This window comes from Astyanax mexicanus, chromosome 3, assembly GCF_023375975.1.
Source record: "Astyanax mexicanus isolate ESR-SI-001 chromosome 3, AstMex3_surface, whole genome shotgun sequence".
Taxonomy (NCBI): Eukaryota; Metazoa; Chordata; class Actinopteri; order Characiformes; family Acestrorhamphidae; genus Astyanax; species Astyanax mexicanus.
The window spans coordinates 29,024,566-29,040,944 of NC_064410.1; the positions used below are offsets into that span (position 1 = coordinate 29,024,566).

At 41.1% G+C, this 16,379-nt stretch overlaps 49 non-coding genes across 49 annotated transcripts; all 49 read right to left on the minus strand.

Annotated features, from left to right (window-relative positions):
- Positions 1-452: 452 nt before the first annotated feature.
- On the minus strand, positions 453-525 carry trnav-cac (transfer RNA valine (anticodon CAC)). Its single transcript has one exon. It is a non-coding gene; the product is annotated as a tRNA-Val (tRNA).
- Positions 526-642: 117 nt separating this feature from the next.
- trnav-aac (transfer RNA valine (anticodon AAC)) lies at positions 643-715 on the minus strand. Its single transcript has one exon. It is a non-coding gene; the product is annotated as a tRNA-Val (tRNA).
- Positions 716-832: 117 nt separating this feature from the next.
- On the minus strand, positions 833-905 carry trnav-cac (transfer RNA valine (anticodon CAC)). The gene has a single exon. It is a non-coding gene; the product is annotated as a tRNA-Val (tRNA).
- Positions 906-1,022: 117 nt separating this feature from the next.
- Positions 1,023-1,095, minus strand: trnav-cac (transfer RNA valine (anticodon CAC)). The gene has a single exon. It is a non-coding gene; the product is annotated as a tRNA-Val (tRNA).
- Positions 1,096-1,212: 117 nt separating this feature from the next.
- trnav-cac (transfer RNA valine (anticodon CAC)) lies at positions 1,213-1,285 on the minus strand. Its single transcript has one exon. It is a non-coding gene; the product is annotated as a tRNA-Val (tRNA).
- A 497-nt stretch (positions 1,286-1,782) lies between these two features.
- trnav-cac (transfer RNA valine (anticodon CAC)) lies at positions 1,783-1,855 on the minus strand. The gene has a single exon. It is a non-coding gene; the product is annotated as a tRNA-Val (tRNA).
- Positions 1,856-2,162: 307 nt separating this feature from the next.
- On the minus strand, positions 2,163-2,235 carry trnav-cac (transfer RNA valine (anticodon CAC)). Its single transcript has one exon. It is a non-coding gene; the product is annotated as a tRNA-Val (tRNA).
- Positions 2,236-2,542: 307 nt separating this feature from the next.
- On the minus strand, positions 2,543-2,615 carry trnav-aac (transfer RNA valine (anticodon AAC)). The gene has a single exon. It is a non-coding gene; the product is annotated as a tRNA-Val (tRNA).
- A 497-nt stretch (positions 2,616-3,112) lies between these two features.
- trnav-aac (transfer RNA valine (anticodon AAC)) lies at positions 3,113-3,185 on the minus strand. Its single transcript has one exon. It is a non-coding gene; the product is annotated as a tRNA-Val (tRNA).
- A 117-nt stretch (positions 3,186-3,302) lies between these two features.
- On the minus strand, positions 3,303-3,375 carry trnav-cac (transfer RNA valine (anticodon CAC)). The gene has a single exon. It is a non-coding gene; the product is annotated as a tRNA-Val (tRNA).
- Positions 3,376-3,872: 497 nt separating this feature from the next.
- On the minus strand, positions 3,873-3,945 carry trnav-cac (transfer RNA valine (anticodon CAC)). The gene has a single exon. It is a non-coding gene; the product is annotated as a tRNA-Val (tRNA).
- A 117-nt stretch (positions 3,946-4,062) lies between these two features.
- On the minus strand, positions 4,063-4,135 carry trnav-cac (transfer RNA valine (anticodon CAC)). The gene has a single exon. It is a non-coding gene; the product is annotated as a tRNA-Val (tRNA).
- A 117-nt stretch (positions 4,136-4,252) lies between these two features.
- trnav-aac (transfer RNA valine (anticodon AAC)) lies at positions 4,253-4,325 on the minus strand. Its single transcript has one exon. It is a non-coding gene; the product is annotated as a tRNA-Val (tRNA).
- A 117-nt stretch (positions 4,326-4,442) lies between these two features.
- trnav-cac (transfer RNA valine (anticodon CAC)) lies at positions 4,443-4,515 on the minus strand. The gene has a single exon. It is a non-coding gene; the product is annotated as a tRNA-Val (tRNA).
- A 307-nt stretch (positions 4,516-4,822) lies between these two features.
- trnav-aac (transfer RNA valine (anticodon AAC)) lies at positions 4,823-4,895 on the minus strand. Its single transcript has one exon. It is a non-coding gene; the product is annotated as a tRNA-Val (tRNA).
- Positions 4,896-5,012: 117 nt separating this feature from the next.
- Positions 5,013-5,085, minus strand: trnav-cac (transfer RNA valine (anticodon CAC)). The gene has a single exon. It is a non-coding gene; the product is annotated as a tRNA-Val (tRNA).
- A 117-nt stretch (positions 5,086-5,202) lies between these two features.
- Positions 5,203-5,278, minus strand: trnav-aac (transfer RNA valine (anticodon AAC)). Its single transcript has one exon. It is a non-coding gene; the product is annotated as a tRNA-Val (tRNA).
- A 304-nt stretch (positions 5,279-5,582) lies between these two features.
- Positions 5,583-5,655, minus strand: trnav-cac (transfer RNA valine (anticodon CAC)). Its single transcript has one exon. It is a non-coding gene; the product is annotated as a tRNA-Val (tRNA).
- A 117-nt stretch (positions 5,656-5,772) lies between these two features.
- trnav-cac (transfer RNA valine (anticodon CAC)) lies at positions 5,773-5,845 on the minus strand. Its single transcript has one exon. It is a non-coding gene; the product is annotated as a tRNA-Val (tRNA).
- A 307-nt stretch (positions 5,846-6,152) lies between these two features.
- trnav-aac (transfer RNA valine (anticodon AAC)) lies at positions 6,153-6,225 on the minus strand. The gene has a single exon. It is a non-coding gene; the product is annotated as a tRNA-Val (tRNA).
- A 307-nt stretch (positions 6,226-6,532) lies between these two features.
- Positions 6,533-6,605, minus strand: trnav-aac (transfer RNA valine (anticodon AAC)). The gene has a single exon. It is a non-coding gene; the product is annotated as a tRNA-Val (tRNA).
- A 687-nt stretch (positions 6,606-7,292) lies between these two features.
- On the minus strand, positions 7,293-7,365 carry trnav-aac (transfer RNA valine (anticodon AAC)). Its single transcript has one exon. It is a non-coding gene; the product is annotated as a tRNA-Val (tRNA).
- Positions 7,366-7,482: 117 nt separating this feature from the next.
- trnav-cac (transfer RNA valine (anticodon CAC)) lies at positions 7,483-7,555 on the minus strand. The gene has a single exon. It is a non-coding gene; the product is annotated as a tRNA-Val (tRNA).
- Positions 7,556-7,672: 117 nt separating this feature from the next.
- Positions 7,673-7,745, minus strand: trnav-cac (transfer RNA valine (anticodon CAC)). Its single transcript has one exon. It is a non-coding gene; the product is annotated as a tRNA-Val (tRNA).
- A 497-nt stretch (positions 7,746-8,242) lies between these two features.
- Positions 8,243-8,315, minus strand: trnav-cac (transfer RNA valine (anticodon CAC)). Its single transcript has one exon. It is a non-coding gene; the product is annotated as a tRNA-Val (tRNA).
- Positions 8,316-8,432: 117 nt separating this feature from the next.
- On the minus strand, positions 8,433-8,505 carry trnav-cac (transfer RNA valine (anticodon CAC)). Its single transcript has one exon. It is a non-coding gene; the product is annotated as a tRNA-Val (tRNA).
- A 117-nt stretch (positions 8,506-8,622) lies between these two features.
- Positions 8,623-8,695, minus strand: trnav-cac (transfer RNA valine (anticodon CAC)). The gene has a single exon. It is a non-coding gene; the product is annotated as a tRNA-Val (tRNA).
- A 307-nt stretch (positions 8,696-9,002) lies between these two features.
- trnav-aac (transfer RNA valine (anticodon AAC)) lies at positions 9,003-9,075 on the minus strand. The gene has a single exon. It is a non-coding gene; the product is annotated as a tRNA-Val (tRNA).
- A 117-nt stretch (positions 9,076-9,192) lies between these two features.
- On the minus strand, positions 9,193-9,265 carry trnav-cac (transfer RNA valine (anticodon CAC)). Its single transcript has one exon. It is a non-coding gene; the product is annotated as a tRNA-Val (tRNA).
- Positions 9,266-9,762: 497 nt separating this feature from the next.
- trnav-aac (transfer RNA valine (anticodon AAC)) lies at positions 9,763-9,835 on the minus strand. The gene has a single exon. It is a non-coding gene; the product is annotated as a tRNA-Val (tRNA).
- Positions 9,836-9,952: 117 nt separating this feature from the next.
- On the minus strand, positions 9,953-10,025 carry trnav-cac (transfer RNA valine (anticodon CAC)). The gene has a single exon. It is a non-coding gene; the product is annotated as a tRNA-Val (tRNA).
- A 307-nt stretch (positions 10,026-10,332) lies between these two features.
- trnav-cac (transfer RNA valine (anticodon CAC)) lies at positions 10,333-10,405 on the minus strand. Its single transcript has one exon. It is a non-coding gene; the product is annotated as a tRNA-Val (tRNA).
- Positions 10,406-10,522: 117 nt separating this feature from the next.
- trnav-cac (transfer RNA valine (anticodon CAC)) lies at positions 10,523-10,595 on the minus strand. Its single transcript has one exon. It is a non-coding gene; the product is annotated as a tRNA-Val (tRNA).
- Positions 10,596-11,092: 497 nt separating this feature from the next.
- trnav-aac (transfer RNA valine (anticodon AAC)) lies at positions 11,093-11,165 on the minus strand. The gene has a single exon. It is a non-coding gene; the product is annotated as a tRNA-Val (tRNA).
- A 117-nt stretch (positions 11,166-11,282) lies between these two features.
- On the minus strand, positions 11,283-11,355 carry trnav-aac (transfer RNA valine (anticodon AAC)). Its single transcript has one exon. It is a non-coding gene; the product is annotated as a tRNA-Val (tRNA).
- Positions 11,356-12,042: 687 nt separating this feature from the next.
- On the minus strand, positions 12,043-12,115 carry trnav-aac (transfer RNA valine (anticodon AAC)). Its single transcript has one exon. It is a non-coding gene; the product is annotated as a tRNA-Val (tRNA).
- A 117-nt stretch (positions 12,116-12,232) lies between these two features.
- Positions 12,233-12,305, minus strand: trnav-cac (transfer RNA valine (anticodon CAC)). The gene has a single exon. It is a non-coding gene; the product is annotated as a tRNA-Val (tRNA).
- A 117-nt stretch (positions 12,306-12,422) lies between these two features.
- trnav-cac (transfer RNA valine (anticodon CAC)) lies at positions 12,423-12,495 on the minus strand. The gene has a single exon. It is a non-coding gene; the product is annotated as a tRNA-Val (tRNA).
- Positions 12,496-12,802: 307 nt separating this feature from the next.
- On the minus strand, positions 12,803-12,875 carry trnav-aac (transfer RNA valine (anticodon AAC)). The gene has a single exon. It is a non-coding gene; the product is annotated as a tRNA-Val (tRNA).
- Positions 12,876-13,752: 877 nt separating this feature from the next.
- Positions 13,753-13,825, minus strand: trnav-cac (transfer RNA valine (anticodon CAC)). Its single transcript has one exon. It is a non-coding gene; the product is annotated as a tRNA-Val (tRNA).
- Positions 13,826-13,942: 117 nt separating this feature from the next.
- trnav-aac (transfer RNA valine (anticodon AAC)) lies at positions 13,943-14,015 on the minus strand. The gene has a single exon. It is a non-coding gene; the product is annotated as a tRNA-Val (tRNA).
- A 117-nt stretch (positions 14,016-14,132) lies between these two features.
- Positions 14,133-14,205, minus strand: trnav-cac (transfer RNA valine (anticodon CAC)). Its single transcript has one exon. It is a non-coding gene; the product is annotated as a tRNA-Val (tRNA).
- A 307-nt stretch (positions 14,206-14,512) lies between these two features.
- trnav-aac (transfer RNA valine (anticodon AAC)) lies at positions 14,513-14,585 on the minus strand. The gene has a single exon. It is a non-coding gene; the product is annotated as a tRNA-Val (tRNA).
- Positions 14,586-14,702: 117 nt separating this feature from the next.
- trnav-cac (transfer RNA valine (anticodon CAC)) lies at positions 14,703-14,775 on the minus strand. Its single transcript has one exon. It is a non-coding gene; the product is annotated as a tRNA-Val (tRNA).
- Positions 14,776-15,272: 497 nt separating this feature from the next.
- trnav-aac (transfer RNA valine (anticodon AAC)) lies at positions 15,273-15,345 on the minus strand. Its single transcript has one exon. It is a non-coding gene; the product is annotated as a tRNA-Val (tRNA).
- A 117-nt stretch (positions 15,346-15,462) lies between these two features.
- trnav-cac (transfer RNA valine (anticodon CAC)) lies at positions 15,463-15,535 on the minus strand. The gene has a single exon. It is a non-coding gene; the product is annotated as a tRNA-Val (tRNA).
- A 307-nt stretch (positions 15,536-15,842) lies between these two features.
- trnav-aac (transfer RNA valine (anticodon AAC)) lies at positions 15,843-15,915 on the minus strand. The gene has a single exon. It is a non-coding gene; the product is annotated as a tRNA-Val (tRNA).
- A 117-nt stretch (positions 15,916-16,032) lies between these two features.
- On the minus strand, positions 16,033-16,105 carry trnav-cac (transfer RNA valine (anticodon CAC)). The gene has a single exon. It is a non-coding gene; the product is annotated as a tRNA-Val (tRNA).
- Positions 16,106-16,222: 117 nt separating this feature from the next.
- On the minus strand, positions 16,223-16,295 carry trnav-aac (transfer RNA valine (anticodon AAC)). The gene has a single exon. It is a non-coding gene; the product is annotated as a tRNA-Val (tRNA).
- Positions 16,296-16,379: the final 84 nt, after the last annotated feature.

A 16,379-nucleotide genomic window follows, 5' to 3' on the forward strand; every position in this document is an offset into this window, starting at 1 on the left:
GCATTTTGTCTTAGTAAGAGAACTTGTAGAAACTGTACAGTTTGATGGGACAGAATCAAGATAGAAAAGTGCTGTTTCTGCCTGGTTTCGAACCAGGGACCTTTCGCGCGTGAGGCGAACGTGATTAACACAACACTACAGAAACAACTTGATAAACTCATTGTATACGATCCATATGGAAGCACATGTTGCATTTTGTCTTAGTACGACAAATTGTAGAAAATGTACAGTTTGATGGGACAGAATCAAGATAGAAAAGTCTTGTTTCTGCCTGGTTTCGAACCAAGGACCTTTCGCGTGTTAGGCAAACGTGACAACCACTACACTACTGAAACAACTGCTTTCAGTGATTGCATAAGACCCACATGGAAGCACATATTGCATTTTGTCTTAGTACAAGAACTTGTAGAAAATGTAATGTTTGATGGGACAGAATCAAGATAGAAAAGTCTTGTTTCTGCCTGGTTTCGAACCAGGGACCTTTCGCGTGTGAGGCGAACGTGATAACCACTACACTACAGAAACAACTTGATAAATGCATTGTATACGATCCGCATGGAAGCACATATTGCATTTTGTCTTAGTACGACAACTTGTAGAAACTGTACAGTTTGATTGGACAGAATCAAGACAGGAAAAACGTGTTTCTGCCTGGTTTCGAACCAGGGACCTTTCGCGTGTTAGGCGAACGTGATAACCACTACACTACAGAAACAACTGCTTTCAGTGGTTGCATAAGACCCACATGGAAGCACATATTGCATTTTGTCTTAGTAAGAGAACTTGTAGAAACTTTACAGTTTGATGGGACAGAATCAAGACAGAAAAAGCCTGTTTCTGCCTGGTTTCGAACCAGGGACCTTTCGCGTGTGAGGCTAACGTGATAACCACTACACTACAGAAACAACTGCTTTTTTTCACTGTATTAGGTCCACATGGAAGCACATATTGCATTTTGTCTGAGTATGAGAACTTGTAGAAATTGTACAGTTTGATGGGACAGAATCAAGACAGAAAAAGCCTGTTCCTGCCTGGTTTCGAACCAGGGACCTTTCGCGTGTGAGGCGAACGTGATAACCACTACACTACAGAAACAACTTGATAAATGCATGGTATACGATCCACATGGAAGCACATATTGCATTTTGTCTTAGTACAACAACTAGTAGAAAATGTACAGTTTGATGGGACAGAATCAAGATAGAAAAGTCTTGTTTCTGCCTAGTTTCGAACCAGGAACCTTTCGCGTGTGAGGCGAACGTGATAACCACTACACTACAGAAACAACTGGTTTAACTCAATGCATTAGGCCCACATTGAAGCACATATTGCATTTTGTCTTAGTAAGAGAACTTGTAGAAACTGTACAGTTTGATGGGACAGAATCAAGATAGAAAAGTGCTGTTTCTGCCTGGTTTCGAACCAGGGACCTTTCGCGCGTGAGGCGAACGTGATTAACACAACACTACAGAAACAACTTGATAAACTCATTGTATACGATCCATATGGAAGCACATGTTGCATTTTGTCTTAGTACGACAAATTGTAGAAAATGTACAGTTTGATGGGACAGAATCAAGATAGAAAAGTCTTGTTTCTGCCTGGTTTCGAACCAAGGACCTTTCGCGTGTTAGGCAAACGTGATAACCACTACACTACTGAAACAACTGCTTTCAGTGATTGCATAAGACCCACATGGAAGCACATATTGCATTTTGTCTTAGTACAAGAACTTGTAGAAAATGTAATGTTTGATGGGACAGAATCAAGATAGAAAAGTCTTGTTTCTGCCTGGTTTCGAACCAGGGACCTTTCGCGTGTGAGGCGAACGTGATAACCACTACACTACAGAAACAACTTGATAAATGCATTGTATACGATCCGCATGGAAGCACATATTGCATTTTGTCTTAGTACGACAACTTGTAGAAACTGTACAGTTTGATTGGACAGAATCAAGACAGGAAAAACGTGTTTCTGCCTGGTTTCGAACCAGGGACCTTTCTCGTGTTAGGCGAACGTGATAACCACTACACTATAGAAACAACTGCTTTCAGTGGTTGCATAAGACCCACATGGAAGCACATATTGCATTTTGTCTTAGTATGAGAACTTGTAGAAATTGTACAGTTTGATGGGACAGAATCAAGACAGAAAAAGCCTGTTCCTGCCTGGTTTCGAACCAGGGACCTTTCGCGTGTGAGGCGAACGTGATAACCACTACACTACAGAAACAACTTGATAAATGCATTGTATACGATCCGCATGGAAGCACATATTGCATTTTGTCTTAGTATGAGAACTTGTAGAAATTGTACAGTTTGATGGGACAGAATCAAGATAGAAAAGCCCTGTTTCTGCCTGGTTTCGAACCAGGGACCTTTTGTGAGTGAGGCGAACGTGATAACCACTACACTACAGAAACAACTTGATAAACTCATTGTATACGATCCATATGGAAGCACATATTGCATTTTGTCTTAGTACAAGAACTTGTAGAAAATGTACAGTTTGGTGGGACAGAATCAAGATAGAAAAGTCTTGTTTCTGCCTGGTTTCGAACCAGGGACCTTTCGCGTGTTAGGTGAACGTGATAACCACTACACTACAGAAACAACTGGTTTACGTTACTGCATTAGGTCAACATGGAAGCACGTATTGCATTTTGTCTTAGTAGAAGAACTTGTAGAAACTGTACAGTTTGATGGGACAGAATCAAGACAGGAAAAACATGTTTAAGCCTGGTTTCGAACCAAGGACCTTTCGCGTGTTAGGCGAACGTGATATCCGCTACACTAAAGAAACAACTGCTTTCAGTGATTGCATAAGACCCACATGGAAGCACATATTGCATTTTGTCTCAGTACGAGAACTTGTAGAAAATGTAAAGTTTGCTGGGACAGAATCAAGATAGAAAAGTCTTGTTTCTGCCTCGTTTCGAACCAGGGACTTTTCGCGTGTTAGGCGAACCTGATAACCACTACACTACAGAAACAACTTGATAAACGCATTGTATACGATCCGCATGGAAGCACATATTGCATTTTGTCTTAGCACGACAACTTGTAGAAAATGTACAGTTTGATGGGACAGAATCAAGATAGAAGAGTTCTGTTTCTGCCTGGTTTCGAACCAGGGACCTTTCGCGTGTTAGGCGAACGTGATAACCACTACACTACAGAAACAACTGCTTTCAGTGATTGCATAAGACCCACATGGAAGCACATATTGCATTTTGTCTTAGTAAGAGAACTTGTAGAAACTTAACAGTTTGATGGGACAGAATCAAGACAGAAAAAGCCTGTTTCTGCCTGGTTTCGAACCAGGGACCTTTCGCGTGTGAGGCGAACGTGATAACCACTACACTACAGAAACAACTTGATAAATGCATTGTATCCGATCCGCATGAAAGCATATATTGCATTTTGTCTTAGTAAGAGAACTTGTAGAAACTGTACAGTTTGATGGGACAGAATCAAGATAGAAAAGTGCTGTTTCTGCCTGGTTTCGAACCAGGGACCTTTCGCGCGTGAGGCGAACGTGATTAACACAACACTACAGAAACAACTTGATAAACTCATTGTATACGATCCATATGGAAGCACATGTTGCATTTTGTCTTAGTACGACAAATTGTAGAAAATGTACAGTTTGATGGGACAGAATCAAGATAGAAAAGTCTTGTTTCTGCCTGGTTTCGAACCAAGGACCTTTCGCGTGTTAGGCGAACGTGATAACCACTACACTACTGAAACAACTGCTTTCAGTGATTGCATAAGACCCACATGGAAGCACATATTGCATTTTGTCTTAGTACAAGAACTTGTAGAAAATGTAATGTTTGATGGGACAGAATCAAGATAGAAGAGTTCTGTTTCTGCCTGGTTTCGAACCAGGGACCTTTCGCGTGTGAGGCGAACGTGATAACCACTACACTGCAAAAACAACTTGATAAATGCATTGTATACGATCCGCATGGAAGCACATATTGCATTTTGTCTTAGTACGACAACTTGTAGAAAATGTACAGTTTGATGGGACAGAATCAAGATAGAAAAGTCTTGTTTCTGCCTGGTTTCGAACCAGGGACCTTTCGCGTGTGAGGCGAACGTGATAACCACTACACTACAGAAACAACTGGTTTAACTCAATGCATTAGGCCCACATGGAAGCACATATTGCATTTTGTCTTAGTAAGAGAACTTGCAGAAAATTTACAGTTTGATGGGACAGAATCAAGACAGAAAAAGCCTGTTTCTGCCTGGTTTCGAACCAGGGACCTTTCGCGTGTTAGGCGAACGTGATAACCACTACACTACAGAAACAACTTGATAAACTCATGGTATACGATCCACATGGAAGCACATATTGCATTTTGTCTTAGTACAACAACTAGTAGAAAATGTACAGTTTGATGGGACAGAATCAAGATAGAAAAGTCTTGTTTCTGCCTGGTTTCGAACCAGGTACCTTTCGCGTGTGAGGCGAACGTGATAACCACTACACTACAGAAACAACTGGTTTAACTCAATGCATTAGGCCCACATTGAAGCACATATTGCATTTTGTCTTAGTAAGAGAACTTGTAGAAACTGTACAGTTTGATGGGACAGAATCAAGATAGAAAAGTGCTGTTTCTGCCTGGTTTCGAACCAGGGACCTTTCGCGCGTGAGGCGAACGTGATTAACACAACACTACAGAAACAACTTGATAAACTCATTGTATACGATCCATATGGAAGCACATGTTGCATTTTGTCTTAGTACGACAAATTGTAGAAACTGTACAGTTTGATTGGACAGAATCAAGACAGGAAAAACGTGTTTCTGCCTGGTTTCGAACCAGGGACCTTTCGCGTGTTAGGCGAACGTGATAACCACTACACTACAGAAACAACTGCTTTCAGTGATTGCATAAGACCCACATGGAAGCACATATTGCATTTTGTCTTAGTAAGAGAACTTGTAGAAACTTTACAGTTTGATGGGACAGAATCAAGACAGAAAAAGCCTGTTTCTGCCTGGTTTCGAACCAGGGACCTTTCGCGTGTGAGGCTAACGTGATAACCACTACACTACAGAAACAACTGCTTTTTTTCACTGTATTAGGTCCACATGGAAGCACATATTGCATTTTGTCTTAGTATGAGAACTTGTAGAAATTGTACAGTTTGATGGGACAGAATCAAGACAGAAAAAGCCTGTTCCTGCCTGGTTTCGAACCAGGGACCTTTCGCGTGTTAGGCGAACGTGATAACCACTACACTACAGAAAAAACTTGATAAATGCATTGTATATGATCCGCATGGAAGCACATATTGCATTTTGTCTTAGTATGAGAACTTGTAGAAATTGTACAGTTTGATGGGACAGAATCAAGATAGAAAAGCCCTGTTTCTGCCTGGTTTCGAACCAGTGACCTTTTGTGAGTGAGGCGAACGTGATAACCACTACACTACAGAAACAACTGGTTTAACTCAATGCATTAGGCCCACATGGAAGCACATATTGCATTTTGTCTTAGTAAGAGAACTTGCAGAAAATTTACAGTTTGATGGGACAGAATCAAGACAGAAAAAGCCTGTTTCTGCCTGGTTTCGAACCAGGGACCTTTCGCGTGTTAGGCGAACGTGATAACCACTACACTACAGAAACAACTTGATAAACTCATGGTATACGATCCACATGGAAGCACATATTGCATTTTGTCTTAGTACAACAACTAGTAGAAAATGTACAGTTTGATGGGACAGAATCAAGATAGAAAAGTCTTGTTTCTGCCTGGTTTCGAACCAGGGACCTTTCGCGTGTGAGGCGAACGTGATAACCACTACACTACAGAAACAACTGGTTTAACTCAATGCATTAGGCCCACATTGAAGCACATATTGCATTTTGTCTTAGTAAGAGAACTTGTAGAAACTGTACAGTTTGATGGGACAGAATCAAGATAGAAAAGTGCTGTTTCTGCCTGGTTTCGAACCAGGGACCTTTCGCGCGTGAGGCGAACGTGATTAACACAACACTACAGAAACAACTTGATAAACTCATTGTATACGATCCATATGGAAGCACATGTTGCATTTTGTCTTAGTACGACAAATTGTAGAAACTGTACAGTTTGATTGGACAGAATCAAGACAGGAAAAACGTGTTTCTGCCTGGTTTCGAACCAGGGACCTTTCGCGTGTTAGGCGAACGTGATAACCACTACACTACAGAAACAACTGCTTTCAGTGATTGCATAAGACCCACATGGAAGCACATATTGCATTTTGTCTTAGTAAGAGAACTTGTAGAAACTTTACAGTTTGATGGGACAGAATCAAGACAGAAAAAGCCTGTTTCTGCCTGGTTTCCAACCAGGGACCTTTCGCGTGTGAGGCTAACGTGATAACCACTACACTACAGAAACAACTGCTTTTTTTCACTGTATTAGGTCCACATGGAAGCACATATTGCATTTTGCCTTAGTATGAGAACTTGTAGAAATTGTACAGTTTGATGGGACAGAATCAAGACAGAAAAAGCCTGTTCCTGCCTGGTTTCGAACCAGGGACCTTTCGCGTGTTAGGCGAACGTGATAACCACTACACTACAGAAACAACTTGATAAATGCATTGTATACGATCCGCATGGAAGCACATATTGCATTTTGTCTTAGTATGAGAACTTGTAGAAATTGTACAGTTTGATGGGACAGAATCAAGATAGAAAAGCCCTGTTTCTGCCTGGTTTCGAACCAGTGACCTTTTGTGAGTGAGGCGAACGTGATAACCACTACACTACAGAAACAACTTGATAAACTCATTGTATACGATCCATATGGAAGCACATATTGCATTTTGTCTTAGTACAAGAACTTGTAGAAAATGTACAGTTTGATGGGACAGAAACAAGATAGAAAAGTCTTGTTTCTGCCTGGTTTCGAACCAGGGACCTTTCGCGTGTTAGGTGAACATGATAACCACTACACTACAGAAACAACTGGTTTACGTCACTGCATTAGGTCAACATGGAAGCACGTATTGCATTTTGTCTTAGTAGAAGAACTTGTAGAAACTGTACAGTTTGATGGGACAGAATCAAGACAGGAAAAACATGTTTCAGCCTGGTTTCGAACCAGGGACCTTTCGCGCGTGAGGCGAACGTGATTAACACAACACTACAGAAACAACTTGATAAACTCATTGTATACGATCCATATGGAAGCACATGTTGCATTTTGTCTTAGTACGACAAATTGTAGAAACTGTACAGTTTGATTGGACAGAATCAAGACAGGAAAAACGTGTTTCTGCCTGGTTTCGAACCAGGGACCTTTCGCGTGTTAGGCGAACGTGATAACCACTACACTACAGAAACAACTGCTTTCTGTGATTGCATAAGACCCACATGGAAGCACATATTGCATTTTGTCTTAGTAAGAGGACTTGTAGAAACTTTACAGTTTGATGGGACAGAATCAAGACAGAAAAAGCCTGTTTCTGCCTGGTTTCGAACCAGGGACCTTTCGCGTGTGAGGCTAACGTGATAACCACTACACTACAGAAACAACTGCTTTTTTACACTGTATTAGGTCCACATGGAAGCACATATTGCATTTTGTCTTAGTATGAGAACTTGTAGAAATTGTACAGTTTGATGGGACAGAATCAAGACAGAAAAAGCCTGTTCCTGCCTGGTTTCGAACCAGGGACCTTTCGCGTGTGAGGCGAACGTGATAACCACTACACTACAGAAACAACTTGATAAATGCATTGTATACGATCCGCATGGAAGCACATATTGCATTTTGTCTTAGTATGAGAACTTGTAGAAATTGTACAGTTTGATGGGACAGAATCAAGATAGAAAAGCCCTGTTTCTGCCTGGTTTCGGACCAGGAACCTTTTGTGAGTGAGGCGAACGTGATAACCACTACACTACAGAAACAACTTGATAAACTCATTGTATACGATCCGCATGGAAGCACATATTGCATTTTGTCTTAGTACTACAACTTGTAGAAAATGTACAGTTTGATGGGACAGAATTAAGATAGAAAAGGCCTGTTTCTGCCTGGTTTCGAACCAAGGAGCTTTCGCGTGTTAGGCGAACGTAATAACCACTACACTACAGAAACAGCTTGATAAACGCATTGTATACGATCTGCATGGAAGCACATATTGCATTTTGTCTTAGTACGACAACTTGTAGAAAATGTACAGTTTGATGGGACAGAACCAAGATAGAAAAGTCTTGTTTCTGCCTGGTTTCGAACCAGGGACCTTTCGCGTGTGAGGCGAACGTGTTAACCACTACACTACAGAAACAACTGGTTTAACTCAATGCATTAGGCCCACATTGAAGCACATATTGCATTTTGTCTTAGTAAGAGAACTTGCAGAAAATTTACAGTTTGATGGGACAGAATCAAGACAGAAAAAGCCTGTTTCTGCCTGGTTTCGAACCAGGGACCTTTCGCGTGTTAGGCGAACGTGATAACCACTACACTACAGAAACAACTTGATAAACTCATGGTATACGATCCACATGGAAGCACATATTGCATTTTGTCTTAGTACAACAACTAGTAGAAAATGTACAGTTTGATGGGACAGAATCAAGATAGAAAAGTCTTGTTTCTGCCTGGTTTCGAACCAGGGACCTTTCGCGAGTGAGGTGAACGTGATAACCACTACACTACAGAAACAACTGGTTTAACTCAATGCATTAGGCCCACATTGAAGCACATATTGCATTTTGTCTTAGTAAGAGAACTTGTAGAAACTGTACAGTTTGATGGGACAGAGTCAAGATAGAAAAGTGCTGTTTCTGCCTGGTTTCGAACCAGGGACCTTTCGCGCGTGAGGCGAACGTGATTAACACAACACTACAGAAACAACTTGATAAACTCATTGTATACGATCCATATGGAAGCACATGTTGCATTTTGTCTTAGTACGACAAATTGTAGAAACTGTACAGTTTGATTGGACAGAATCAAGACAGGAAAAACGTGTTTCTGCCTGGTTTCGAACCAGGGACCTTTCGCGTGTTAGGCGAACGTGATAACCACTACACTACAGAAACAACTGCTTTCAGTGATTGCATAAGACCCACATGGAAGCACATATTGCATTTTGTCTTAGTAAGAGAACTTGTAGAAACTTTACAGTTTGATGGGACAGAATCAAGACAGAAAAAGCCTGTTTCTGCCTGGTTTCGAACCAGGGACCTTTCGCGTGTGAGGCTAACGTGATAACCACTACACTACAGAAACAACTGCTTTTTTTCACTGTATTAGGTCCACATGGAAGCACATATTGCATTTTGTCTTAGTATGAGAACTTGTAGAAATTGTACAGTTTGATGGGACAGAATCTAGACAGAAAAAGCCTGTTCCTGCCTGGTTTCGAACCAGGGACCTTTCGCGTGTTAGGCGAACGTGATAACCACTACACTACAGAAAAAACTTGATAAATGCATTGTATACGATCCGCATGGAAGCACATATTGCATTTTGTCTTAGTATGAGAACTTGTAGAAATTGTACAGTTTGATGGGACAGAATCAAGATAGAAAAGCCCTGTTTCTGCCTGGTTTCGAACCAGTGACCTTTTGTGAGTGAGGCGAACGTGATAACCACTACACTACAGAAACAACTGGTTTAACTCAAGGCATTAGGCCCACATGGAAGCACATATTGCATTTTGTCTTAGTAAGAGAACTTGCAGAAAATTTACAGTTTGATGGGACAGAATCAAGACAGAAAAAGCCTGTTTCTGCCTGGTTTCGAACCAGGGACCTTTCGCGTGTTAGGCGAACGTGATAACCACTACACTACAGAAACAACTTGATAAACTCATGGTATACGATCCACATGGAAGCACATATTGCATTTTGTCTTAGTACAACAACTAGTAGAAAATGTACAGTTTGATGGGACAGAATCAAGATAGAAAAGTCTTGTTTCTGCCTGGTTTCGAACCAGGGACCTTTCGCGTGTGAGGCGAACGTGATAACCACTACACTTCAGAAACAACTGGTTTAACTCAATGCATTAGGCCCACATTGAAGCACATATTGCATTTTGTCTTAGTAAGAGAACTTGTAGAAACTGTACAGTTTGATGGGACAGAATCAAGATAGAAAAGTGCTGTTTCTGCCTGGTTTCGAACCAGGGACCTTTCGCGCGTGAGGCGAACGTGATTAACACAACACTACAGAAACAACTTGATAAACTCATTGTATACGATCCATATGGAAGCACATGTTGCATTTTGTCTTAGTACGACAAATTGTAGAAACTGTACAGTTTGATTGGACAGAATCAAGACAGGAAAAACGTGTTTCTGCCTGGTTTCGAACCAGGGACCTTTCGTGTGTTAGGCGAACGTGATAACCACTACACTACAGAAACAACTGCTTTCAGTGATTGCATAAGACCCACATGGAAGCACATATTGCATTTTGTCTTAGTAAGAGAACTTGTAGAAACTTTACAGTTTGATGGGACAGAATCAAGACAGAAAAAGCCTGTTTCTGCCTGGTTTCGAACCAGGGACCTTTCGCGTGTGAGGCTAACGTGATAACCACTACACTACAGAAACAACTGCTTTTTTTCACTGTATTAGGTCCACATGGAAGCACATATTGCATTTTGTCTTAGTATGAGAACTTGTAGAAATTGTACAGTTTGATGGGACAGAATCAAGACAGAAAAAGCCTGTTCCTGCCTGGTTTCGAACCAGGGACCTTTCGCGTGTTAGGCGAACGTGATAACCACTACACTACAGAAAAAACTTGATAAATGCATTGTATACGATCCACATGGAAGCACATATTGCATTTTGTCTTAGTATGAGAACTTGTAGAAATTGTACAGTTTGATGGGACAGAATCAAGATAGAAAAGCCCTGTTTCTGCCTGGTTTCGAACCAGTGACCTTTTGTGAGTGAGGCGAACGTGATAACCACTACACTACAGAAACAACTGGTTTAACTCAATGCATTAGGCCCACATGGAAGCACATATTGCATTTTGTCTTAGTAAGAGAACTTGCAGAAAATTTACAGTTTGATGGGACAGAATCAAGACAGAAAAAGCCTGTTTCTGCCTGGTTTCGAACCAGGGACCTTTCGCGTGTTAGGCGAACGTGATAACCACTACACTACAGAAACAACTTGATAAACTCATGGTATACGATCCACATGGAAGCACATATTGCATTTTGTCTTAGTATGAGAACTTGTAGAAATTGTACAGTTTGATGGGACAGAATCAAGACAGAAAAAGCCTGTTCCTGCCTGGTTTCGAACCAGGGACCTTTCGCGTGTTAGGCGAACGTGATAACCACTACACTACAGAAACAACTTGATAAATGCATTGTATACGATCCGCATGGAAGCACATATTGCATTTTGTCTTAGTATGAGAACTTGTAGAAATTGTACAGTTTGATGGGACAGAATCAAGATAGAAAAGCCCTGTTTCTGCCTGGTTTCGAACCAGTGACCTTTTGTGAGTGAGGCGAACGTGATAACCACTACACTACAGAAACAACTTGATAAACTCATTGTATACGATCCATATGGAAGCACATATTGCATTTTGTCTTAGTACAAGAACTTGTAGAAAATGTACAGTTTGATGGGACAGAAACAAGATAGAAAAGTCTTGTTTCTGCCTGGTTTCGAACCAGGGACCTTTCGCGTGTTAGGTGAACATGATAACCACTACACTACAGAAACAACTGGTTTACGTCACTGCATTAGGTCAACATGGAAGCACGTATTGCATTTTGTCTTAGTAGAAGAACTTGTAGAAACTGTACAGTTTGATGGGACAGAATCAAGACAGGAAAAACATGTTTCAGCCTGGTTTCGAACCAGGGACCTTTCGCGCGTGAGGCGAACGTGATTAACACAACACTACAGAAACAACTTGATAAACTCATTGTATACGATCCATATGGAAGCACATGTTGCATTTTGTCTTAGTACGACAAATTGTAGAAACTGTACAGTTTGATTGGACAGAATCAAGACAGGAAAAACGTGTTTCTGCCTGGTTTCGAACCAGGGACCTTTCGCGTGTTAGGCGAACGTGATAACCACTACACTACAGAAACAACTGCTTTCTGTGATTGCATAAGACCCACATGGAAGCACATATTGCATTTTGTCTTAGTAAGAGGACTTGTAGAAACTTTACAGTTTGATGGGACAGAATCAAGACAGAAAAAGCCTGTTTCTGCCTGGTTTCGAACCAGGGACCTTTCGCGTGTGAGGCTAACGTGATAACCACTACACTACAGAAACAACTGCTTTTTTTCACTGTATTAGGTCCACATGGAAGCACATATTGCATTTTGTCTTAGTATGAGAACTTGTAGAAATTGTACAGTTTGATGGGACAGAATCAAGACAGAAAAAGCCTGTTCCTGCCTGGTTTCGAACCAGGGACCTTTCGCGTGTGAGGCGAACGTGATAACCACTACACTACAGAAACAACTTGATAAATGCATTGTATACGATCCGCATGGAAGCACATATTGCATTTTGTCTTAGTATGAGAACTTGTAGAAATTGTACAGTTTGATGGGACAGAATCAAGATAGAAAAGCCCTGTTTCTGCCTGGTTTCGGACCAGGAACCTTTTGTGAGTGAGGCGAACGTGATAACCACTACACTACAGAAACAACTTGATAAACTCATTGTATACGATCCATATGGAAGCACATATTGCATTTTGTCTTAGTACAAGAACTTGTAGAAAATGTACAGTTTGATGGGACAGAATCAAGATAGAAAAGTCTTGTTTCTGCCTGGTTTCGAACCAGGGACCTTTCGCGTGTTAGGTGAACGTGATAACCACTACACTACAGAAACAAATGGTTTACGTCACTGCATTAGGTCAACATGGAAGCACGTATTGCATTTTGTCTTAGTAGAAGAACTTGTAGAAACTGTACAGTTTGATGGGACAGAATCAAGACAGGAAAAACATGTTTAAGCCTGGTTTCGAACCAAGGACCTTTCGCGTGTTAGGCGAACGTGATTAACACAACACTACAGAAACAACTTGATAAACTCATTGTATACGATCCATATGGAAGCACATGTTGCATTTTGTCTTAGTACGACAAATTGTAGAAAATGTACAGTTTGATGGGACAGAATCAAGATAGAAAAGTCTTGTTTCTGCCTGGTTTCGAACCAAGGACCTTTCGCGTGTTAGGCGAACGTGATAACCACAACACTACAGAAACAGCTTGATAAACGCATTGTATACGATCCGCATGGAAGCATATATTGCATTTTGTCTTAGTAGAAGAACTTGTAGAAACTGTACAGTTTGATGGGACAGAATCAAGACAGGAAAGACGTGTTTCTGCCTGGTTTCGAACCAGGGACCTTTCGCGTGTTAGGCGAACGTGATAACCACAACACTACAGAAACAGCTTGATAAACGCATTGTATACGATCCGCATGGAAGCACATATTGCATTTTGTCTTAGTACTACAACTTGTAGAAAATGTACAGTTTGATGGGACAGAATTAAGATAGAAAAGGCCTGTTTCTGCCTGGTTTCGAACCAAGGAGCTTTCGCGTGTTAGGCGAACGTAATAACCACTACACTACAGAAACAGCTTGATAAACGCATTGTATACGATCTGCATGGAAGCACATATTGCATTTTGTCTTAGTACGACAACTTGTAGAAAATGTACAGTTTGATGGGACAGAATCAAGATAGAAAAGTCTTGTTTCTGCCTGGTTTCGAACCAGGGACCTTTCGCGTGTGAGGCGAACGTGATAACCACTACACTACAGAAACAACTGGTTTAACTCAATGCATTAGGCCCACATTGAAGCACATATTGCATTTTGTCTTAGTAAGAGAACTTGCAGAAAATTTACAGTTTGATGGGACAGAATCAAGACAGAAAAAGCCTGTTTCTGCCTGGTTTCGAACCAGGGACCTTTCGCGTGTTAGGCGAACGTGATAACCACTACACTACAGAAACAACTTGATAAACTCATGGTATACGATCCACATGGAAGCACATATTGCATTTTGTCTTAGTACAACAACTAGTAGAAAATGTACAGTTTGATGGGACAGAATCAAGATAGAAAAGTCTTGTTTCTGCCTGGTTTCGAACCAGGGACCTTTCGCGAGTGAGGCGAACGTGATAACCACTACACTACAGAAACAACTGGTTTAACTCAATGCATTAGGCCCACATTGAAGCACATATTGCATTTTGTCTTAGTAAGAGAACTTGTAGAAACTGTACAGTTTGATGGGACAGAATCAAGATAGAAAAGTGCTGTTTCTGCCTGGTTTCGAACCAGGGACCTTTCGCGCGTGAGGCGAACGTGATTAACACAACACTACAGAAACAACTTGATAAACTCATTGTATACGATCCATATGGAAGCACATGTTGCATTTTGTCTTAGTACGACAAATTGTAGAAACTGTACAGTTTGATTGGACAGAATCAAGACAGGAAAAACGTGTTTCTGCCTGGTTTCGAACCAGGGACCTTTCGCGTGTTAGGCGAACGTGATAACCACTACACTACAGAAACAACTGCTTTCAGTGATTGCATAAGACCCACATGGAAGCACATATTGCATTTTGTCTTAGTAAGAGAACTTGTAGAAACTTTACAGTTTGATGGGACAGAATCAAGACAGAAAAAGCCTGTTTCTGCCTGGTTTCGAACCAGGGACCTTTCGCGTGTGAGGCTAACGTGATAACCACTACACTACAGAAACAACTGCTTTTTTTCACTGTATTAGGTCCACATGGAAGCACATATTGCATTTTGTCTTAGTATGAGAACTTGTAGAAATTGTACAGTTTGATGGGACAGAATCTAGACAGAAAAAGCCTGTTCCTGCCTGGTTTCGAACCAGGGACCTTTCGCGTGTTAGGCGAACGTGATAACCACTACACTACAGAAAAAACTTGATAAATGCATTGTATACGATCCGCATGGAAGCACATATTGCATTTTGTCTTAGTATGAGAACTTGTAGAAATTGTACAGTTTGATGGGACAGAATCAAGATAGAAAAGCCCTGTTTCTGCCTGGTTTCGAACCAGTGACCTTTTGTGAGTGAGGCGAACGTGATAACCACTACACTACAGAAACAACTGGTTTAACTCAATGCATTAGGCCCACATGGAAGCACATATTGCATTTTGTCTTAGTAAGAGAACTTGCAGAAAATTTACAGTTTGATGGGACAGAATCAAGACAGAAAAAGCCTGTTTCTGCCTGGTTTCGAACCAGGGACCTTTCGCGTGTTAGGCGAACGTGATAACCACTACACTACAGAAACAACTTGATAAACTCATGGTATACGATCCACATGGAAGCACATATTGCATTTTGTCTTAGTACAACAACTAGTAGAAAATGTACAGTTTGATGGGACAGAATCAAGATAGAAAAGTCTTGTTTCTGCCTGGTTTCGAACCAGGGACCTTTCGCGTGTGAGGCGAACGTGATAACCACTACACTACAGAAACAACTGGTTTAACTCAATGCATTAGGCCCACATTGAAGCACATATTGCATTTTGTCTTAGTAAGAGAACTTGTAGAAACTGTACAGTTTGATGGGACAGAATCAAGATAGAAAAGTGCTGTTTCTGCCTGGTTTCGAACCAGGGACCTTTCGCGCGTGAGGCGAACGTGATTAACACAACACTACAGAAACAACTTGATAAACTCATTGTATACGATCCATATGGAAGCACATGTTGCATTTTGTCTTAGTACGACAAATTGTAGAAACTGTACAGTTTGATTGGACAGAATCAAGACAGGAAAAACGTGTTTCTGCCTGGTTTCGAACCAGGGACCTTTCGCGTGTTAGGCGAACGTGATAACCACTACACTACAGAAACAACTGCTTTCAGTGATTGCATAAGACCCACATGGAAGCACATATTGCATTTTGTCTTAGTAAGAGAACTTGTAGAAACTTTACAGTTTGATGGGACAGAATCAAGACAGAAAAAGCCTGTTTCTGCCTGGTTTCGAACCAGGGACCTTTCGCGTGTGAGGCTAACGTGATAACCACTACACTACAGAAACAACTGCTTTTTTTCACTGTATTAGGTCCACATGGAAGCACATATTGCATTTTGTCTTAGTATGAGAACTTGTAGAAATTGTACAGTTTGATGGGACAGAATCAAGACAGAAAAAGCCTGTTCCTGCCTGGTTTCGAACCAGGGACCTTTCGCGTGTTAGGCGAACGTGATAACCACTACACTACAGAAACAACTTGATAAATGCATTGTATACGATCCGCATGGAAGCACATATTGCATTTTGTCTTAGTATGAGAACTTGTAGAAATTGTACA